The sequence below is a fragment of the Schistocerca piceifrons genome, chromosome 4 (genome assembly GCF_021461385.2).
Source record: "Schistocerca piceifrons isolate TAMUIC-IGC-003096 chromosome 4, iqSchPice1.1, whole genome shotgun sequence".
NCBI lineage: Eukaryota > Metazoa > Arthropoda > Insecta > Orthoptera > Acrididae > Schistocerca > Schistocerca piceifrons.
This window is the reverse complement of record NC_060141.1, coordinates 766,695,371-766,716,672: the sequence shown is the minus strand read 5'-3', so window position 1 is coordinate 766,716,672 and position 21,302 is coordinate 766,695,371. Positions and strand designations below refer to the sequence as shown.

At 44.9% G+C, this 21,302-nt stretch overlaps 1 protein-coding gene across 1 annotated transcript in view; it reads left to right on the top strand.

Moving 5' to 3' along the window:
- LOC124796161 (tubulin alpha-8 chain-like) overlaps nucleotides 1-21,302 on the top strand; it is a 76,082-nt gene that overhangs the window by 18,062 nt on the left and 36,718 nt on the right. The window lies entirely within an intron of this gene.

The following is a 21,302-nucleotide window of genomic DNA, read 5'->3' as shown; positions in this document are numbered from 1 at the left end:
CCCACAACTGCCATTACATGCTTGTCCCACTTCATATCGCTCTGCAGTGTTACGCCCACATATTTAATCGACGTGACTGTGTCAAGCGCTACACTACTAATGGAGTATTCAAACTGTTGTGTCTAGACAAGACAGCCTAGACACAATGAGAGGAAGCCGAAAGGCACGCGCTAAGCTAAAGCAGATGGGCGTGAGGTCTGAAACAGGATACGTAATGAATGCTATAAAGAAAAGTACGTAGCTTCTGGAATACTTAACTTTTAATCCATACTTTTGGTACATCTGGAGATTGTGGCGATACAAGTGAGACTCTTTAGATACATACAATGTTACTAATGGCGCCTTGCTAGGTCGTAGCCATTGACTTAGCTGAAGGCTATTCTAACTATCTGCTCTTCAAATGAGCGAGGCTTCGTCAGTGTGCATCGCTAGCTACGTCGTCCGTACAACTGGGGCGAGTGCTAGTCCGTATCTCGAGACCTGCCTTGTGGTGGCGCTCGGTCTGCGATCACACAGCGGCGACACGCGGGTCCGACATGTACTAATGGACCGCGGCCGATTTAAAGCTACCACCTAGCAAGTGTGGTGTCTGGCGGTGACACCACATTCCTCCCCCGCAAATCGGCGAACGGTCGTGTTATAAGGCTTTCGCCCGCCGTGGGGAGGACCCCATGTTGACGTATGCGATGAGGTGGGGAGCCTAACAACAGGCGAGGCTGTGCCACCCGCACCCGGCCATTCGGTCCGAGGGGATCTAGGAAACGCCTGAAAACCTAGTCCAGGGTGCACGTCAACATGCGGTGTATGCGCCCGTAAAGAGACAGGAGGGGCCGAAGGGTCGACCTCCATGGCGTCGGGGTACCCGACACGCGATGACGTCATGTGGTCCGGAGCGGGCTAGAGTTCCATGGCGGAGGACAGCTGGTCACGGGAAGCGATCGGCGGCGCGTGACCCAGTGAGGCGCTTGGCGGCTGCAGCGAAGCGTCCGCTGCGGGCGGCGCCGGCTGGAGGACAGGCGGCGGCGGCTGCGGCGGCGCGTCGCCATGGGGCAAAATGGAAGGCATCGTCGGTAACACCTGGGGATGAGGCGAGCCAGTAGATGGGTCCCCAGGGCGCTGACCGGACGGCACCGTCGCTGAAAGCAGACGGGGAGCGGCAGAACCCGTGCGACGACAGAGGCGCAGCTGATTGAGATGCCGACGCACCTCACCAGAGGCCCCCAAAACCAAATACATCGCGCGGCCGAGGCAGCAAAGAATGCGCCCTGCGAGCCAACGCCGTGAACCTCGATAGTTGCGATAGAATACAACGCCGCCTGGAGCAAAAGCAGGAGTCTGCCGCTGCACAGGAACCTGATGCAGCGGGTGCAGCAAAGACATCAAGGTGCGATGAGGACGACCGTGGAGCAACTCAGCCGGCGAGCGACCATCTCGGGGCTCAGAGCGATACGAAGACAAAAAGAACAACAACGCGTCCTCCCGAGAATGGGACTCTTTCAACTTCAACATCTGTGACTTGAAAGTCCGGACCAATCGTTCAGCTGCACCGTTTGACTGAGGCGAAAACGGCGCGGATGTCAGATGTTGAATACCATTCGCCTGGCAGAATGACTGAAATTCTGCGGACATGAACTGTGGGCCATTGTCGGAAACAATAGTCTGCGGAAGACCTTCAATGCAAAAGATAGCAGACAACGCTTGGATGGTGGCAGTTGACGTCGTGGAAGACATCCGGACAACAAAAGGAAAATTACTGAAGGCATCTACCACAACCAACCATCTAGCATTCCAGAATGGACCAGCAAAATCGATGTGCAAGCGGTGCCAAGGGGAAGTGGCTTTCGGCCATGCAAAGAATTTCCGCGGCGGTGCGGATTGTTGTTCGGCACATGCCATGCAAGAAGAACACATATTCGTAATCGCAGCATCGATTTCGAACCAAGTACAGTGCTGACGAGCAAGTTGTTTCGTTCGCACTATACCCCAATGTCCTTGGTGGAGAAGCCGTAAAACAGAGGACTGTAACGAACGTGGGACCACGACTCTGGACTGATCATTATCAGAACGCAACAACAAAACACCACGTCGAACAAAAAGTCTCTCCTTGTGAGCAAAAAATTGGCGAACCAACGGATCCTCGATCCGAGACTTTGACAAAGGCCATTGCGTAGCAACAAAACGCAAAACGGTAGCAAGGACCGGGTCAGCAGCTGTGGCTCTAGCTACACGACGAAAATCAATCGGAAACGATTCGACCACTTCATCGGTTTCCGAATCAATGAACATGCAAGCAAGTTCGGAAGAATCGAATGCTTTATCCTCAGCAACAGGCAAACGGGACAATGCATCGGCGTTTCCGTGCTTAGCAGTGGACCGATACAAGATATCGTAGCGGTACTGCGAGAGGAAAATAGACCAGTGAATCAATTTCTGCGCTGTACGCGGAGGTACAGGCTTGTTCGGATGAAAAAGCGACGTCAAAGGTTTGTGGTCTGTGATGATGGTAAAGTGACGACCATACAAGAAATCATGGAACTTAGTAACACCAAACACGAGAGCCAAAGCTTCTTTCTCTATCTGTGAATAATTTCTTTGCGCAGATGAGAGCAATTTGGACGCAAAGGCAATAGGGCGATCATGCGATCCATCTTTGTGCGCAAGCACAGCACCGATCCCGAAATCCGATGCATCAACCATCAACAAAAGGGGTTTCTGGGGATCGAATGGCGTAAGGCAAGTATTTGAAAGCAACGCCGATTTCAACTGGCGAAAGGCGCGTTTGCATTCCGTCGTCCAGACGAACGGAACACCTGTACGGCGTAAGCGATGAAGCGGAGCTGAAATGGAAGAGGCATTGCGCACATTCACTCACACCTTGTGATTCTAAATCGTGTAATGTTCTTGCGACCTCATCACGCAATGCGTGAGGAACATTGCGCGCTCTGAAAAATTTCGGTTGCGCGTTGACTTTCAGTTCCAAATGTGCTTCATAGTTTTTAGCACAACCTAAGCCCAGTGCAAAAATGTCTGCAAATTCTTCACACAGACGAGAAACACTGTCTGAAGGCACAGTCTGATTCACTGATAGGACCTGATTAACTATAGACATGTTAAACAATTGAAATAAATCTAAACCAAACAAGTTCACTGCAGAAGAAGAACAAAGAACGTAAAATGACACAAGTTTTGTTTGTCCCTTGTATGTTGCAAGAAGGCTGCACTGTCCTAACACAGGGATAGTCTGACCTGAATAACTATTTAACTGAACATTTGTGGCATGCAACGGAGGTTTGCCCAGTTGTTTGTACGTGTCGTGATTGAGCAATGAAACTGCAGCTCCGGTATTGAGCTGGAATGGGATGACCTTGCCATTAAAGTCCAAATCTACAAAAAGTTTATTGTCCTGCTGACGACAAGAGCGACTGTCTCGTGCAATATGAACTGATACAGGTACAGCATCACTTGCTAATTGACGTGATGTCCGGCGACGTCGACGCACACTTTTTGTGGGACGGACACAGTCACTGTTAGAGAAAGTGGCACTGGACGGGGTGGAATTAACTACATGAATGTCCATGGGCGAAGGTCCACGAGCCTGAGTGTCCTTGGTTCGATTCCAGCGCGAAGCAAAGGGCCTGGAATGGTTGTGATTGTCTGATCTGAGCTTTTTCTGGCAAACACTTTGAACATGTCCTTTCTTATTACCGAAAAAGCAAATAGCTTGGTGTGACGGGCAATTTTCATGCGAATGTCTAGTAGCACACCGCGGGCATGATTTCACTGCATTTGTATGCTGGCGCGGCACACCTGGTTTAGAGCGTGGGGGCAGCTGCGTGGACGTGCGCGAGGGCAGTTTATCGGTCCGCGCAGCGCGCCCGGCGGGCCGGTTAATGTGACACACGGCTGGCGAAGTTGCAAATGATTCCTGAGCAAAGTCAAGCGTGTCTTGTCTATCCAATATGTCTATCACTTGTTGAAGGGAGGGATTGACGAGTTTCAAAATCTGTTCCCGTATGCGAACATCAGAAACGTTCTGTGCTATTGCATCACGTACCATAGTATCTGAAGAAGGGAGTCCACATTCACACTCAAAAGCACAATCCCGAGCAAGGCCTTACAATGTTGCAACCCACTCCCTATTAGTTTGACCGGCCGTACGTTTTGTACGAAAGAAAGTATACCTTTTTGCAACCACATTAACTGTTTCCTTGAAATAGGCATCTAAAGCAGACAAAATTTCTTCGTAGGACAGAGTCGCTACGTCGCGTCGGGGAAATAATTTCACTATCACACAGTACGTTTGCACCCCCACACACGCCAATAAATAAGGCTGCCGCTCGTTATCTTGAATTCTGTAGGCGGCGAGATGAAATCCAAACTGGCATGACCACTCCGTCCATGTTTCCTTAGCAGGTTCGTAGAGACGAAATGGGGGTGCAACTGCATGTTGTGGCTGCGGTAGCGGTAAAGCGGCGGCGGCCGCATCGTTTTGCAGTGCACGTTGACCCTGGACGAGCTGTCCAAGGACATCCAATAACGCCTGCGTCTGCTGATTCTGCAAGCGATAAAATTCGGACAGTACATCTGGCGAAGCCATGGCACAAGTAAATGTAAGCAATTAGAAAGAACAAGACCCTTTTTGGACTCGTCGCCAAAAATTGTTGTGTCTAGACAAGACAGCCTAGACACAATGAGAGGAAGCCGAAAGGCACGCGCTAAGCTAAAGCAGATGGGCGTGAGGTCTGAAACAGGATACATAATGAATGCTATAAAGAAAAGTACGTAGCTTCTGGAATACTTAACTTTTAATCCATACTTTTGGTACATCTTGAGATTGTGGCGATACAAGTGAGACTCTTTAGATACATGCAATGTTACTAATAGCGCCTTGCTAGGTCATAGCCATTGACTTAGCTGAAGGCTATTCTAACTATCTGCTCTTCAAATGAGCGAGGCTTCGTCAGTGTGCATCGCTAGCTACGTCGTCCGTACAACTGGGGCGAGTGCTAGTCCGTATCTCGAGACCTGCCTTGTGGTGGCGCTCGGTCTGCGATCACACGCGGGTCCGATATGTACTAATGGACCGCGGCCGATTTAAAGCTACCACCTAGCAAGTGTGGTGTCTGGCGGTGACACCACACAAACATTACGGGATTCTTTTTCCTATTCATCAGCATTAATTTACATTTATCTATATTTAGAGTTAGCTGCCATTCTTTACACAAATCACAAATCCTGTCCAAGTCATCTTGTATCCTCCTACAGCCACCCAACGACGACATCTTCCCGTACACCACAGCATCATCAGCAAACAGCCGCACATTGCTATCCACCCTATCCAAAAGATCATTTATGTAGATAGTAAACAACAGCGGACCTACCACACTTCCCTGGGACACTCCAGATGATACCCTCATCTCCGATGAACACTCACCATCGAGGGCAACGTACTGGGTTCTATTACATAAGAAGTCTTCGAACCACTCACATATTTGGGAACCAATCCCATATGCTAGTACCTTAGTTAGGAGTCTGCAGTGGGGCACAGAGTCAAACGCTTTCCGGAAGTCAAGGAATATGGCGTCCGTCTGATACCCTTCATCCACGGTTCGCAAGATATCATGAGAAAAAAGGGCGAGTTGCGTTTCGCAGGAGCGATGCTTTCTAAACCCGTGCTGATGCATGAACAGCAACTTCTCTGTCTCAAGGAAATTCATTATATTCGAACTGAGAATATGTTCGAGAATCCTGCAATAAACCGATGTTAAGAATATTGGTCTGTAATTTTGAGGATCCGTCCTTCTACCCTTCTTATATACAGGTGTCACCTGCGCTTTTTTCCAGTCGCTCGGGTCTTTACGTTGGGCAAGAGATTCGCGATAAAAGCGAGCTAAATAAGAGCATATGATGCATAAATACACGCCGTAACGGTCGTGAGCGTTAGCTACTTTTGAGATTGGACGCTGTGAATTGATGTTAGCCTTTAAGGCGACAAAGGTGCCATTATCAACAGCCCACTGACTTTGAACGAGGTCGTGTAATATGGCTACGAGAAGCTGGATGTTCCTTCTGCGATACTGCAGGAAGACTTGGCAGGAATGTCAGTCGCCCTGTAGCGTGCGTTCAACCGATCCCAAACCACCGCCATTTGCGATTTCACTGGTGTCGAGCGAGAACTCTATGGAGGACAGGGTGGAGATCTGTCGTGTTTTATGGTGGAAGCTGGTTCTGTCTCGGTGCCAGTGATGGCCGTGTGTTGATTAAGAGGAGGTCAGTTGAGAGCTTGCAACCAACCTGTCTGCGTGTTAGATACACCGGATCTACACCTGGAGTTATGGTGGGGTGCGATTTCGTACGCCAGCAGAAACACTCTCGTGATTATCCCAAGCACACTGAGTGCAAATTTGTATGTCAGTCCGGTGATTCGACCATTTGCACTGCCGTTCATGAAGTGCGTTCCAGGGGGTGTTTTCCAACAGGATAACGCTCGCCCACATACCATTGCTGTTACCTAATGTGGTCTACAGAGTGTCGATACGTTCCCTGGCCTGCTCCGTCAGTCCTTCCATCGAGCACATGTGGGACATAATCGGACGACGACTCCTACGGCATCTGCAGAAAGCATTAACAGACTCTCTATTGACTGATGGAACTCCATCCCGTTAACTGACATCTGGCACTTGCACAACACAGCCCATGCACGTTACCACGCTCGCATTCAGTATTCTGGCGGTTACACTGGATTTATTGTACCAGCACTTCACATTTGCAATGGCTTATTTCGCACTTACTGATCTTGCAATGCTAGTCACTTATATATGTTACCTAGACAAATGTATTCCCGAAGTTTCATTGTTTTATATTAATTATTTTTTAATGTGGCGATTTTTTCCCGTCATTGTGTATCCTCAATATTAATGAAAATTCAGTGTATTAGAATTTCGTAATTTTTATGAAATTCACATCACATACTGTTGGAGTAACATTTTGAGTAGGAAGTCATATCCAGAAACAGTACAGGAATAAACAAGTAAAATCCCGTATTCCGTGCCCCCGCGTCTGCTGGATGAAAGAGCGATAGTAATTTGTTTTATCTCTGGGTATTGTTACATTTTTGAGCACCACCAGTTCATCGACGTACCGTACGGACGATATTTATAATGCTATTTTGTCGAAAACTGACATTTTGAGACTCGTGGCTGTAATACTGTAAAGTTTGTAAATGAAACAGCAATCAGCCATAAGTATGGTTTAACAAGGTTTATTTGGATCAAACCATGACCAGTTTCGGATTTCTTACAAATTCATCTTCAGTCGGTTCTTACATGTTTCGTTGTTTTCTTGCTCGTGCCTCATTTTGTATTTGTTCATAATTTTGTGACTGATCTAGATTCCATCCTTATCTTCACGTTCACATGCTTGTGATGGTGTTGTTCTGCGTATTCTGTAATGCGATTAGGAAAAATTACTCTCTTCAATTCATTCTACCATGTAGAATGAGGGTGACCCAAAAGTCCTCTAACATTTGAAAATTCAGTACTGCACAGAATAATGTAGGTAGAGAGGTAAAAACTGCCACACTTGCTTGAAATGACATGCAGTTTTATTGAAACAAAGTGCACAAAACGGCCAAGAGGTTTGATGCAAAAGGAATATTAGCATAACAATCGATTTTTAGCAAAGACGTAGTTCATTATGTCGGCGTTCATTGATCAACAATACCTGTAGTCGAGGAACAATGTGAAGAGCACTGTACAGTAGGTACGGCGAGAAATTGCCATCGGATATCGTCTTTTAGCATTGCTAATGAGGTAGGACGATTGCGCTAGGCATGCGACTTCAGGTAAATTGTCAACCAATAATCACACGGATTGAGGCCTGGGGACTTGGCAGTGGCGGATCAGCACTCGATCCTCACCAATCGATGTGCGCAAGAAACCTTTCACACATGTAGCAATATGGGGTGGAGTGCCATCCCGCATAATAGTTGAACCTTCCAACACCTGTTTAGCAGCTAGGCTAGCGATGATGCGATTCTGTAACTTCTCGTGGCACCTGGCACCTGACGCTGACAGTTTGAAAGGCTGCAAACCGAATTTCCTCGAAGAAAAGTAGTCCGATCGCAACTGATATGGTAAATCCACACCATACCGTGACTTTCTCGTCAGGCATTGGGGTTACTAAGACAGTTATAGGATTTTAGGTAGTCCAGATTATGCTGTTGTGAGTGTTGGTGTCCAGCGCCATCTGTTGGCCGGTTTCTGCACTCGTTTTCGTTTCGATAAATACCCATGTAATTTCAGGCGCAAGTGTCAAGACCTCTCTGTCTATATTACTCCGTGAGTTAGCGCATCTTCAAACGTTAGGGTCACGCTGTACAATGGTACACTGGTCATATACCAGGACTCTTTTGAAGAGATAACCCACAGCAGAAAAAATAGAGCATAGCATCGAATAAGATGTCCAAACAGATGTTTCAGAATTTCGAATGACTACAGTTTTCGCTTCGAAAAATTTTCTCTGTGTGGGACGGTGTCGTTCAAGGCTCAGATGTCTTCTTCTCTAAAGATACTCAGATATTTCTCCGGTTTTTACAGAGAGGAACACATCACAACCTTCGGGCACCGGCATTTCTGGCATAGGTGCTTCTCGTCTTTAACACGATAGTTCAAAATGGTTCAAATGGCTCTGAGCACTATGGGACTTAACATCTGTGGTCATCAGTCCCTAGAACTTAGAACTACTTAAACCTAACTAACCTAAGGACATCACACACATCCATGCCCGAGGCAGGATTCGAACCTGCGACCGCAGCAGCCGCGCGGAACACGATAGGTCGACCTTTTTACATACAGGTGTGTCATTTTCATCTTCCTTTATACTAGTACCTGCCTCAACGGAAAACATAAAACTTTAGTTGAAAATAAAACTTTGGTTAAAAAGTAGGGAGTAATCAAGTAACTGGAAATGCGGAAAACTGATTTGGCAACATTTCGTTCTTACGACAGAGACGATAAAGCCCGACGTTTTCTGTTTCTCTTGGCTCACTCATAGTTATTCAAGTAACAAAGACTTCACTGCTGTTCCTTGTGTCCGGTTCACACGAGTAGCAAAAGAGCTCAAGTTCCTTCTTTCTCTAACGCAGGTCGGGGCGTCTGTTTACTCAAACAGTTCGCGTGCAGCGTCCGAGTGGCACAAACTTCCCATGCGCAGCTAGTTCTTTTCCATCATGGCTGTTGTTCTACGTTTTTTCAAACATAATAATATTTTCTTCAGGATGTTCACACTGTGTTGTCACTAGCTTTACGTCGTCATACTATTTTTTGCCAAAACACTGCCCATTGTCAGGCCAGTGCTCATAGTAAAGTTCTCTGTCACTATTCCTTTGTCTTGGGATCTATTACTCCTGGGATTTTCAAGTTCGCGTCGTGGCCACTATACAGGACAAAGGTCTCTTTCGCAGGAATAAATATCTTTCTAGGTATCCGAGATGCGTAATGAGTCCTAGCTCAATCCATAGATAACCGATTCGAGTCAGATCGTGTAAGAAATGTTTACCGCAGTAATTCAACTCTGTAAGGAGAAAAGAAGAAATGACGACGACGTGCAGTTCCTGATCACCATACTCGACTGTACTCTCGTTGCTTCATTTCTAAACCTGTCTGCTAGAGGGATGATTAGAGACACATGTGCTTATCTAGCAGACTGGACGTGAAGACTACCAACAGCCGAAGTGAATCACTGAAATGTGTTTAATTTACATACTTCCACCCTCTAACATTTCGTGACGTGTGTCATGACAACTTTGTTCACGCACGGACAATATTTGCACATCAAAAGCGAGGCAACTAAGCCACATATAACAGGCCCCATATAGCCCTCTCTTTAACAAGCTGGGTACTATTACACGGTATCGCAGTGCATTTGCTAGCTTATAAGGTTTATGGGTGAGAACAAAAACTTGTTTCAGAAGAAATGCATAATCTATCTAGTGAACCCAAAAGAGAGGAATGGTCTTTGCTGTGAACACATCCGAAACTGTTATTCAATAACACGTGCTTGTGAACACATCCGAAACTGCTATTCAGAAACACCTGCAGCGCTTGTGACTTACCTCTTCCGTAGGTTCCCCCAACAGCTAAAAGCTATTATACAGTATGTTCCGGCTTTCAAATCCACACTGTAGTTTTCAACCTAGCAAACATCTTCTGTTTTCCGCAGTAGTTCATCAGGAAAGAAGGAAGGAGGGAAGATGGTTTTACGCCTAGCAGACGACAAAGTTATTAGGGACGGAGCACAAGCTCTGTTTGAGGAGGAAATCGTCCGTCGCCTCCTCAAAGGGACCATCCGCAATTTGTCTTAATTAGTTTAGGGAAACCATGGAAAACCTAAATTTTGATGGCCGGCCGGAATTCGAACCGCTGACTTCCCGATTGCAAATCCAGTGTCTTGGACATCACACTCGGTAGAAGTGTTTCAGTTGCACTTAATAATGTATCTGATTTGCCACTGATTTCAGTGTATGACACCCTATAAATCCAGAATGAATTGTCGCTTTGCAGCGGAGTGTGCGCTGATGTGAAACTTCCTGGTAGATTGGAACTGTGCTGGGCAGGGGCTCGAATCTAGGACCTTTACCTTTCACTGGCAAGTGCTTTATCGACTGAGCTATCCACAATCTGTCCTCACATAGGTCCCAGGTTCGAGTGCCGGTCAGGCGCATTGTTTTAATCCTATAACTGTTCTTACAAGATTACTTCAGTTCCACTTGGGAGTGATATAGCATTTGCCGCTTGAGAGTAACATAGTATTTGTAACTTACTAAAATGTGTTTCATGTAAGGAAAACGGCCCATGTCAATATGATTCAAACCAGTTTATATGGTCCAGTCATCTCGATTTGAGTTTGCCGTGGTTTACCTCAGATCATTTCAGATGAATGTTGTGTTGGTTCCTAGCACGAGACCGTAATTGAAATGTCCACCTTCCTCACTCATTTTTGGAATATGTCAAGTTAAGTAAAGTCTCATGTAATTGGTTGTTATATTCTTTATTGCAATTTCACATACACTGTTGCTCGTTAGAATGGAAAATAAGTCCCGAGTTACCAAAAACTGAGGAACAATATTTTCACTTTTAATCTCCACTTTCACCGAATTTTCTGGCTGCCCTGAACGGTTTCTACTGCCGTGCCCAGTTCCCATAGACCTCCATGCCCTGAGAAAACTGACTCCTGTACTGAAAATGACGGTTGAAGTTGCTAAAGGAAGGAAGGAAGATTGGTTTTAACGTCCCGGTTGGTGTTGTTGGAACAGATGTAATATGTCACTGTCTCTATGATGATGCCGTCTGCTCAGGGTGTTTATTTTCTCCCAGCGCTTTAGGTGTAACTTATTCTTTCGTCAATAAGATGCGCACTGCGATTAATCTAGGGAGCACTGTGCCAGGAGTGTTCGCTGATATACTATCTGTTAAAAATACTCGGTCCCAATACACTCGCTGCTAACCATTTTCTAGTACATTTTGAGGAATCTTTGTTGTAATTATGTTCTATATCGCCCAAAATGGAATTATTTCCTCTTTTGTTTGCAAGATACCATATTTCGTCCGCCCTTGGTACCATAAAGTATGCGCATAAGGTTTCTTACGACTTACAAAATAGAACATTATCTTCTTTTCGATTTGTACGTCCTTTGTACCTGGAGTTGAGGAGACGTTATAAATAACTTCCATTTCATTCAATATATCTAGACTTTGACTCTGTTATTGGTTCGATAGTTCTTGTCGGCTGTGTGTTCAGAAGTTCCTGACGATGTTGTCACAGTACCGTTCCAGCATAGTACCGTTCCAGCTTTTTTGACATTTTACCAGCTTCATGCCCACCAATATGTCTTCTCAGATCTTCAATCTTGGTCATCAACCGCTGTTCTCATGGTGACGTAGGTCTGTCGGTATTTTTCCTTGATAAAGCTCCTTATATCAGAACAGCACTGTCCCACTTTATACCACAGGGTGCAAATCCCTTTAGCTGTTGCTGATTCTCGGATATGAAGGGATTAGCTCTCAGTTCATTATAATTATTCAACAGCTGTTCTATTTTTTTGAAAATACACATATAGCCTAGGTACTCACAAGTCATTTCGCGAATCTTTTACTTCGAATTCAGTCACTATCCTAATCATTTGTTTGCAGATCTACTACGAGCTTTCCCGTTTCTGTCGTGTCAAACGTCTGATTTAATTCAGACATGATTGTTTGGTTCTCAGCGATGATTTCTTCATCTTCTGTTCTGATATGAAATGTGCTCGTCTGGCTGAAGATTTCTTTCCACTTCCCGCTAATAACGTCTTGTCAGGTATTATATCGGTGCTCAGATTGAACCTCAACTGAACGGCACCACGTTGATCTGTCACGTACAATTATTTGTGTTTGTTGTATTTAGGTATTTATGAAGAATTCAAAGTTGCGCTATGAATCGGAGCCACGTTCAACTGTTGATCCCACTATTACTGCCTAAGCAAGCCGTTTCAAACATCTGCTGAATGCATGAATTTATTTATTTATTTATTGTTTTCTTTAAAGGTTCATTAGTCTTTCGATTTTGTTTGATACAATCCCCCACGACTTTCTCTCCTTTGACAACCTCTTCATTTCAGAGCAGCATCCATCTTACATCGTCAATTATTTGTTGGATGTATTCCAGTCCCCATCTTCCCCTACAGGTTTTACCCTCTAAAATTCAATCTAGTACCATGGAAGCTATGCCCTGATGTCTTAACACATATCTAATGCTCCTATCTGTTCTCGTTAACGTTTCTCAAACATTCCTTTCGTATCTCATTTTGTGGAGAAACTTGTTATTTCTCATTCTATCAGTCCACCTAATTTCAGCACCCTTGTTCTCTGATTTTCTCACTCGCTTCCATACAGCGCTGCAATAAAGACTTCAATTTTCATCAATTTCATTCTCAAATTAAGGCCAATGCTTGGTTTTTTTTTATCGAGGAATGTTGTTTTCTCTTATGCTAGTCTGCTTCTTATTTCCTTATGTCCTTATTTCTTCTGACGTAGCTATTTTGCTTCCAAAGTAGTACATTATCCCCAATTTTTATATTAAATTTGTCGTTAAGCTCATTCCTGCAGCTCCCCAATATTTTCGTCTTCCTTCGATTTATCTTTGATTCATATTCTTTTCTCAGTTTCTCCATTTCAAAAAGTCCTGTAATTCATTTCTTCTCTTTCACTAGGGATAGCAAAGTCATCAGCGAATCGTAACAATGATATTCTTTCATCTTGATTTTTGGTCGCAACTCTCTTTTAGTCACTCGTTGTTTCTTCTATACACAGACTGAACATATGAGGAAATAGACGGCACCGTTACCTTGCGCCCTTCTTAATCTGAGCACTTCTCTCTAGGTCTTCCAATCTTATTGTTCAGTCTTGGTTTTTGGACAAACTGTGATAAGGGACAACCAAATGAAAACGAGAGAATGGGGACAAAAGTAAGTAAACTGTTTATTATTTCAAAAGTAATCGCCATAATTGTTAATATATTTATCCCACTGGGGACAAGCTGGTCAGTGCCTCAATGGTAAAATGTCTGCGATTGACTACGAAACCATGGTTCAAATGGCTCTGAGCACTATGGGACTCAACTGCTGAGGTCATTAGTCCCCTAGAACTTAGAACTAGTTAAACCTAACTAACCTAAGGACATCACAAACATCCATGCCCGAGGCAGGATTCGAACCTGCGACCGTAGCGGTCTCGCGGTTCCAGACTGCAGCGCCTTTAACCGCACGGCCACTTCGGCCGGCCACGAAACCATGATTGTACCCAGACGTGCATCACGAATGTCTTTCTTCAGGGCTCCAGGATCGGGACGTATGCAGGCTTCCCAGCGAAACGTCTGCAGCGTATTCGCAACAGCCTTGGCAACATGTGTGAAGAAGCTTCGTTTTCACTTTGCCGCCACTGATATAACTTCTCTCTCTCGTCTTGTTCCAGTATCCATTGTCGAATGCTTCTTTTTAGGTCGACAAACCCTATAAAAGAGGTCTTCATGTTTCAGTTATGTTTTGTTTCCACTGTCAAAAGTAGAACCAGGACTGTCTCTGACGTGTCTTCATCTTTTATAAAGCTAAAGTGATCTTCATCTAACAAGATGCATGAGCTGCCAAGCTGATTGCGCGGTAATTCTCACATTTATCAAACCTTGCTGTATTTGACATTTTGTCGATGATATTATTCCGAAAATCCAATGGCATTTATCCAGTCTCCTGAATTCTACGCATTACGTTGAAAAATCGTTTGGTTATCACTTTCCTCGGTCATTTTACAAATTCTGCTGGGACGTTATCTATCCCTTCTGCAAGGATATATACCATCTCCAATGCCTAGTTCAGTATTCTAAATGTGTTATTTTGATCACTATCTAACATACTGCATTGGTGGGTGTCTTCTGTATCCCTTGGAGTTTTGACAGGTCATACCTTGGACGAACCATCAAGACAGTGGAAGACTGGCGTTTTTTTTTTTCGGGGGGGGGGGGGGGGGGAGTCATCAGTCTTCTGACTGATTTGATGTGGCCCACCACAAATTTCTCTCCTGTGCCAACCTCATCATCTCAGAGCAGAAATTGCAACCTACGTTCTCAATTATTTGCTAGATGTATTCCAGTCTGTTTCCTCTACAGTTTTTGTCCTCTACAGCTCCCTCTAGTACCATGGAAGTCATTCCCTCATGTCTTAACAGATGTCCTATCATCCTGTCCTTTCTCCTTGTCAGTGTTTTGCACATATTCCTTTCCTTTCCGATTCTGCGCAGAACCTCCTCATTCCTTACCCTATCAGTGCACCTAATTTTCAACATTCGTCTGTAGCACCACATCTCAAACACTTCGATTCTTTTCAGTTCCGGTTTTCCCACAGTCCATGTTTCACTTCCATACAATGCTGTACTCCAGACGTACATTCTCAGAAATTTCTTCTTCAAATTAAGGCCTATGATTGATACTAGTAGACTTCTCTTGACGAGGAATGCCCTTTTCGCCATTGCTGGTCTGCTTTTGATGTCCTCTTTGCTCCGTCCGTCATTGGTAATTTTACAGCTTAGGTAGCAGAATTTCTTAACTTCATCTACTTTGTGTCATTAATCCTGATGTTAAGTTTTCTCGCTGTTGTCATTTCTGCTACTTTCGTCTTTCTTCGATTTACTCTCAACCATATTCTGTACTCATTAGATTGTTCATTCCATTCAACGGATCACATAATTCTGCTTCACTTTCACTCAGGATAGCAATCTCATCAGCGAATCGTATCATTGATATCCTTTCACATTTCCACTCCTGAACCTTTCTTTTATTTCTATCATTGCTTCTTGGATGTACAGATTGAACGTAGGGGCGAAAGACTACCTCCCTGTCTTACATTCTTTTTAATCCGAGCATTCCTTTCTTTGCCCTCCACTCTTATTATTCCGTCTTGGTTCCTGTCCATATTGTATATTACCTTTCTCTCCCTAGAGCTTACCCCTATTTTTCTCGGAATTTCGAACATCTTGCTCCATTTTACACTGTCGAAAGCTTTTTCCACGTCGACAAATCCTATGAACGTGTCTTGATTTTTCTTTAGTCTTGCTTCCGTTATCAACTGCAACGTCAGAGTTGCCTCTCTGGTGCCTTTACCTTTCCTAAACCCAAACTAATCGTTCAAAAATGGTTCAAATGGCTCCGAGCACTATGGGACTTAACATCTATGGTCATCAGTCCCCTAGAACTTAGAACTACTTAAACCTAACTAACCTAATGACATCACACACATCCATGCCCGAGGCAGGATTCGAACCTGCGACCGTAGCAGTCGCGCGGTTCCGGACTGCGCGCCTAGAACCGCTAGACCACCGCGGCCGGCAAACTAATCGTCATTTAGCACATCCTCAGTTTTCTTTTCCATTCTTCTGGATATGATTGTCAGCAACTTGGATGCATGAGCTATTAAGCTGATTGCGCGATAATTCTCGCACTTTTTAGCTCTTTTGCAGTCTTCGGAATTGTGTGGATGATATTTTTCCGAAAGTCAGATGGTATGTCGCCAGACTCATACATTCCACACACCAACGTGAATAGTTGTTTTGTTGCCACTTCCCCAATGATTTTAGAAATTCTGATGGATTGTTATCTATTCCTTCTGCCTTATTTGATCTTAAGTCCTCCAAAGCTCTTTTAAATTCTGATTCTAATACTGGATCCCCTGTCTCTTCTAAATCGACTCCTGTTTCTTCTTCTATCACATCAGACAAATCTTCCCCATCATAGAGGCTTTCAGTGTGTTCTTTTCACCTATCTCCTATCTGCTCTCTCATCTGCATTTAACAGCGGAATTCCCGTTGAACTCGTAATGTTACCACCCTTACTTTTAATGTCACTGAAGGTGTTTTTGATTTTCCTGTATGCTGAGTCTGTCCTTCCGACAATCATTTATTTTTCGATTTCTTCATTTTTTCATACCGCCATTTCGTTTTAGCTTCCCTGCACTTCCCATTTATTTCATTCCTCAGCGACTTGTATTTCTGTATTCTTTGAGTTCCGCAGAACGTTTTTGTTCTTTCTCCTTTCATCGATCAACTGAAGTATTTCTTCTGTTACCCATGGTTTCTTTACAGTTATCTTCTTTTTACCTATTTTTTTCTTTCCAACTTCTGTGATGGCTCTTTTTGGAAATGTAAATTCCTCTTCAACTGTATTGCCTAATGAGTTATTCCTTATTACTGTAACTAAAGCCTTAGAGAACTTCAAGCGTATCTCGTCATTCCTTAGTACACCCAAATCCCACTTAATTGCGTATTGATTCTTCCTTATTAATGTCTTAAACTTCAGCCTACTCTTCATCACTACTATATTGTGACCTGCTCCTGGGTACGCTTTACAATCCAGTATCTGATTTCGGAATCTGTCTGACCATGATGTAATCTGATTGAAATCTTCTCGTGTCACCCTGCCTTTTCCAAGTATACCTCCAACTCTTGCAATTCTTGAACAGAGTAGTCGCTATTACTAGCTGAAATTTATTACAGAACTCAATTAGTCCTTCTCTTCTCTCATTCCTTTTCCCAAGCTTATATTCTCCTGAAACCTTTTCTTCTACTCCTTCCCCTAAAAATACATGCCAGTCCCTCATGACTACTAGATTTTCATCTCCCTTTACGCACTGTATTACCCTTTCAATATCCTCATATGCTTTCTCTACAGATGTACCGAGCGTAAATGTCACATAAGTTTACTACAGCCGATCAAATTTGCTATTGTATGACATTGCCTTAGCACTGATCATCCTATGGAGTATAACAACACGGAGATACTGGTTTTTTTTCCTTTATTGATTTTCAATTTCCCCCGAAGGGGGCGGGCTGGCAGCAGCTTACTACACTGCTCTACAACCTACAGACTTTTTTTAAATAAAGGAAGAAGAAAGAAATAAGGAAAAACAGGAGATAAAATGGTGATTTAAAGTGTAAAATGGCGTAAAATTGCGGAAAGTTAAAACAGAAAGCAAAAGGGGTTGGCAATGTAGATAAAATACACAGGAATCAGACAAGTAACATAGTAGACACACAATTAAAAAACATGGCGACAGTCTGGTTTCTGTTCGCAAGAGATAAAAGGCACACCCAGCGACAGTATGATGGCCGTTCACAAGAAGTCCCAAAAAACACAACACGGAACACTCACTGTAAAACACACACTGTAGAACACTCACTGTAGAACACTGCACGAAAGTGGAAGCACAAAGACGACACTCCCGAGCCAAAGGCAGATGGGGGGGGGGGGGGGGACCTGCAGGAGGGGGAAAAACAAGGAGGGAGGAGAGGAAAAAACGAAAAGAGGGGGAATCAAGGAGAGAGAGGACTAATAAAGGGGGAGAAGGGCAGACGCGAGAGGGAATGAGAGGAGGCAGAGGAGGGAAATGGAAAAGGACGCGGGGGAGAGAAGGGGGCAAAGAGAGGGGAGGTGGGGAAGAAAGAGGATGGAAGGGGGGGAGAGGGAGCCCGGGAAAAGGACAGAGGAAAGGAGGGGGAGTGAGGATCAGAGTTGATAGGAGGGGTAAATGGAGGGAGAGAGGGCATCATCCGGGAGGGGGAGTTGATGGAAGCCACCTTGGGAAAGGAGATGAAGGGTGCAGAGATGGAGGGTAGGGGGGACACAACAGTGAAGACGTGGCAGGAGGTGGGGATCGGAGAGGAGAGGAGCAACCAGGGGGTGAGGGGGTTCAAGACGGCGGGAGGTGTAGAGGATGCGGATATGTTCGAGGAATAGGAGCAGATGGGGGAAGGGAATGAGATCATAGAGGATCTGCGTGGGGGACGGGAGGCGTATACGGAAGGTGAGGCGGAGTGCATGGCGCTCAAGGATCTGGAGGGACTTATAGAATTTGGGGGGGGGGGGGGCGAGATACTGGTAAGCACTTCCAGATACTGGGATAGTGTTAGTAAGGAAACAGTTGAGATTAAATTAGCGAGTGGCCTTACAAATAGAGGTGGAGGTTTTTGCCTAAATTCTGTTGAGACATCCGCTCTCTCACTGATCAAATAATAGAGGGACACTGTTAATGCTACCAAACCGAATGGTAATTAATATGTTATCGATAATCCCTGCGCTGGTCATCTTTGGTTGTGTGGTGGCGCTAGTGTTTACAGTCTGTGCGCGCGTGCGTGTGTGTTGTTTTTATGCACATTCCCCACATATCGAGGTTTTAAATATCTCTGCTGATCTATTCTGATCTGATCTGATTCCCCACATATCGAGGTTTTAAATCTCTTTGCTAATCTATCTCGTTGCATTTGCGCCTTGGAAATGGCAGGCTGTGCAGCTGTCGAAATATCGGTGGTTGTCGACGACATCACCCGATCTCATTCCCGTAGATTGTTTGAACATCGTAAATTACGATTGCAGTGGGCACAGGATGAAAGAGACTGGACAATAGATCAATGGAAATGTGTCGCCTGGTCGGATGAATCACGTCCCTTGTTTCACCAGGTCGATGGTCGCGTCCAAACACTCCGTCTCCCAGGCCATCGACGCACCCCGGTGAGTACAGCATAATACTACGGAGGACTTTCACCTGGGCTCCCATAGGACATGTGAACCATTCCATACAACCCTTTCTTCTACTTTCTTTCCCTTTTTGCAGTTATTTCTTCAGTTTTGTACGCCTTCTTGACAATTTTATTTTCTTTATTATTATTATTATTATTGTGTTTCGCTTATGGGTCAGCTAGGAATTATTGTAAGATGCATTTATCACTCTGATATTTGATCATTTTTCTTTTGACTCTACTTCTTTTTGTCTACATGCTATGCCTAACGTAGTTCATTTGCCCATTTTCCACAAGTTGGCCATTTCACATACCAATGTACCGTGACAGCTGTGGACTACATGAACATTATTGCTGACCACTTGCGCCCCTTCATGCTCCATGTCTCCGCCGACGGTACTGTTCGTATCACAAGGCCACAATCGTGCTACAGTGGTTTGAGGGACATGAGAGCGTGATACTGAACTCACGGTGATGTTTTGACCACCAAATTTGCCTGATCTGCACGTGATGGATACATGTTGGACGATATCAGATGCCGGCTTAGCGCTCACACATCAGCGGCCTGTAATTTACGGGAACTGCACGACCTATGCATAGACATCGGGTGCAACATATCTCCGGAAGCCGTTCAGGGACATTTCGAACCCACGACACCCAGGATCGCTGCTGGGTTGCGCTCCAAAGGTGGGTCAAAAAGCTATTAGCCATGTAATCATAATGTTTTGGCGTTCTCTCCCTCCCTCTCTCTCTCGTTCTCTCTTCCTCTCTCCTCTTATTTCTCTCTCTCTCTCTCTCTCTCTCTATGTGTGTGTGTGTGTGTGTGTGTGTGTGTGTGTGTGTGTGTGTGTGTGTGTCAGATGTCGACCTTAGTCGTAGTGTAATTTGCGTAATATTCCGTTTTCGATCTTCATATTAAGAAGCTGGCTGAATAAATATCTGGGGACAAATGAAAAAATAAAAATATTATCCCCCGCCCCTTCCTCGACCCATAACACACTACTAGCCATTAAAATTGCTACACCAATAAGAAATGCAGATGATAAACGGGTATTCATTGGACAAATATAGTATACTATAACTGACATATGATTACATTTTCACGCAATTTGGGTGCATAGATCCTGACAAATCAGTACCCAGAACAACCACCTCTGGCCGTAAGAACGGCCTTGATACGCCTGGGCATTTAGTCAAACAGAGCTGGGATGGCAGCTTCAACACGATACCACAGTTCATCAAGAGTAGTGACTGGCGTATGTGACGAGCCAGTTGCTCGGCCACCATTGACCAGACGTTTTCAATTGGTGAGAGATCTGGAGAATGTGCTGGCCAGGGCAGCAATCGAACATTTTCTGTATCCAAAAAGGCCCGTACAGGACCTGCAACATGCGGTCGTGCATTATCCTGCTGAAATATAGGGTTTCGCAAGGATCGAATGAAGGGTAGAGGCACGGGTCGTAACACATCTGAAATGTAATGTCCACAGTTCAAAGTGCCGTCAATGCGAACAAGAGGTGACCGAGACGTGTAACCAATGACACCCCATACCATGACGCCGGGTGATACGCAGGTATAGCGATGACGAATACACGCTTCCAATGTGCGTTCACTGCTATGTCGCGATCATCATGATGCTGTAAACAGAACCTGGATTCATCCGAAAAAATGACGTTCTGCCATTTGTGCACCCAGGTTCGTCGTTGAGTATACCATCGAAGGCACTCCTGTCTGTGATGCAGTGTCAAGGCTAACTGCAGCCATGGTCTCCGAGCTGATAGTCCATGCTGCTGCAAACGTCGTCGAACTGTTCGTACAGGTGGTTGTTGTCTTGCAAAAGTCCCCATCTGTTGACTCAGGGATCGAGACGTGGCTGTACGATCCATTACAGCCATGCGGATAAGATGCCTGTCATCTCGACCGCTTGTGATACGAGGCCGTTAGGATCCAGCACGGCGTTCCGAATTACCCTCCTGAACCCACCGATTCCATATTCTACTAACAGTCATTGGATCTCGACCAACGCGAGCAGCAATGTCGCGATACGATAAACCGCAATCGCGATAGGCTACAATCCGACCTTTATCAAAGTCGGAAATGTGATGGTACGCATTTCTCCTCCTTACACGAGGCATCACAACAACTTTTCACCACGCAACGCCGGTCAACTGCTCTTTGTGTATTAGAAATCGGTTGGAAAGTCTCCTCATG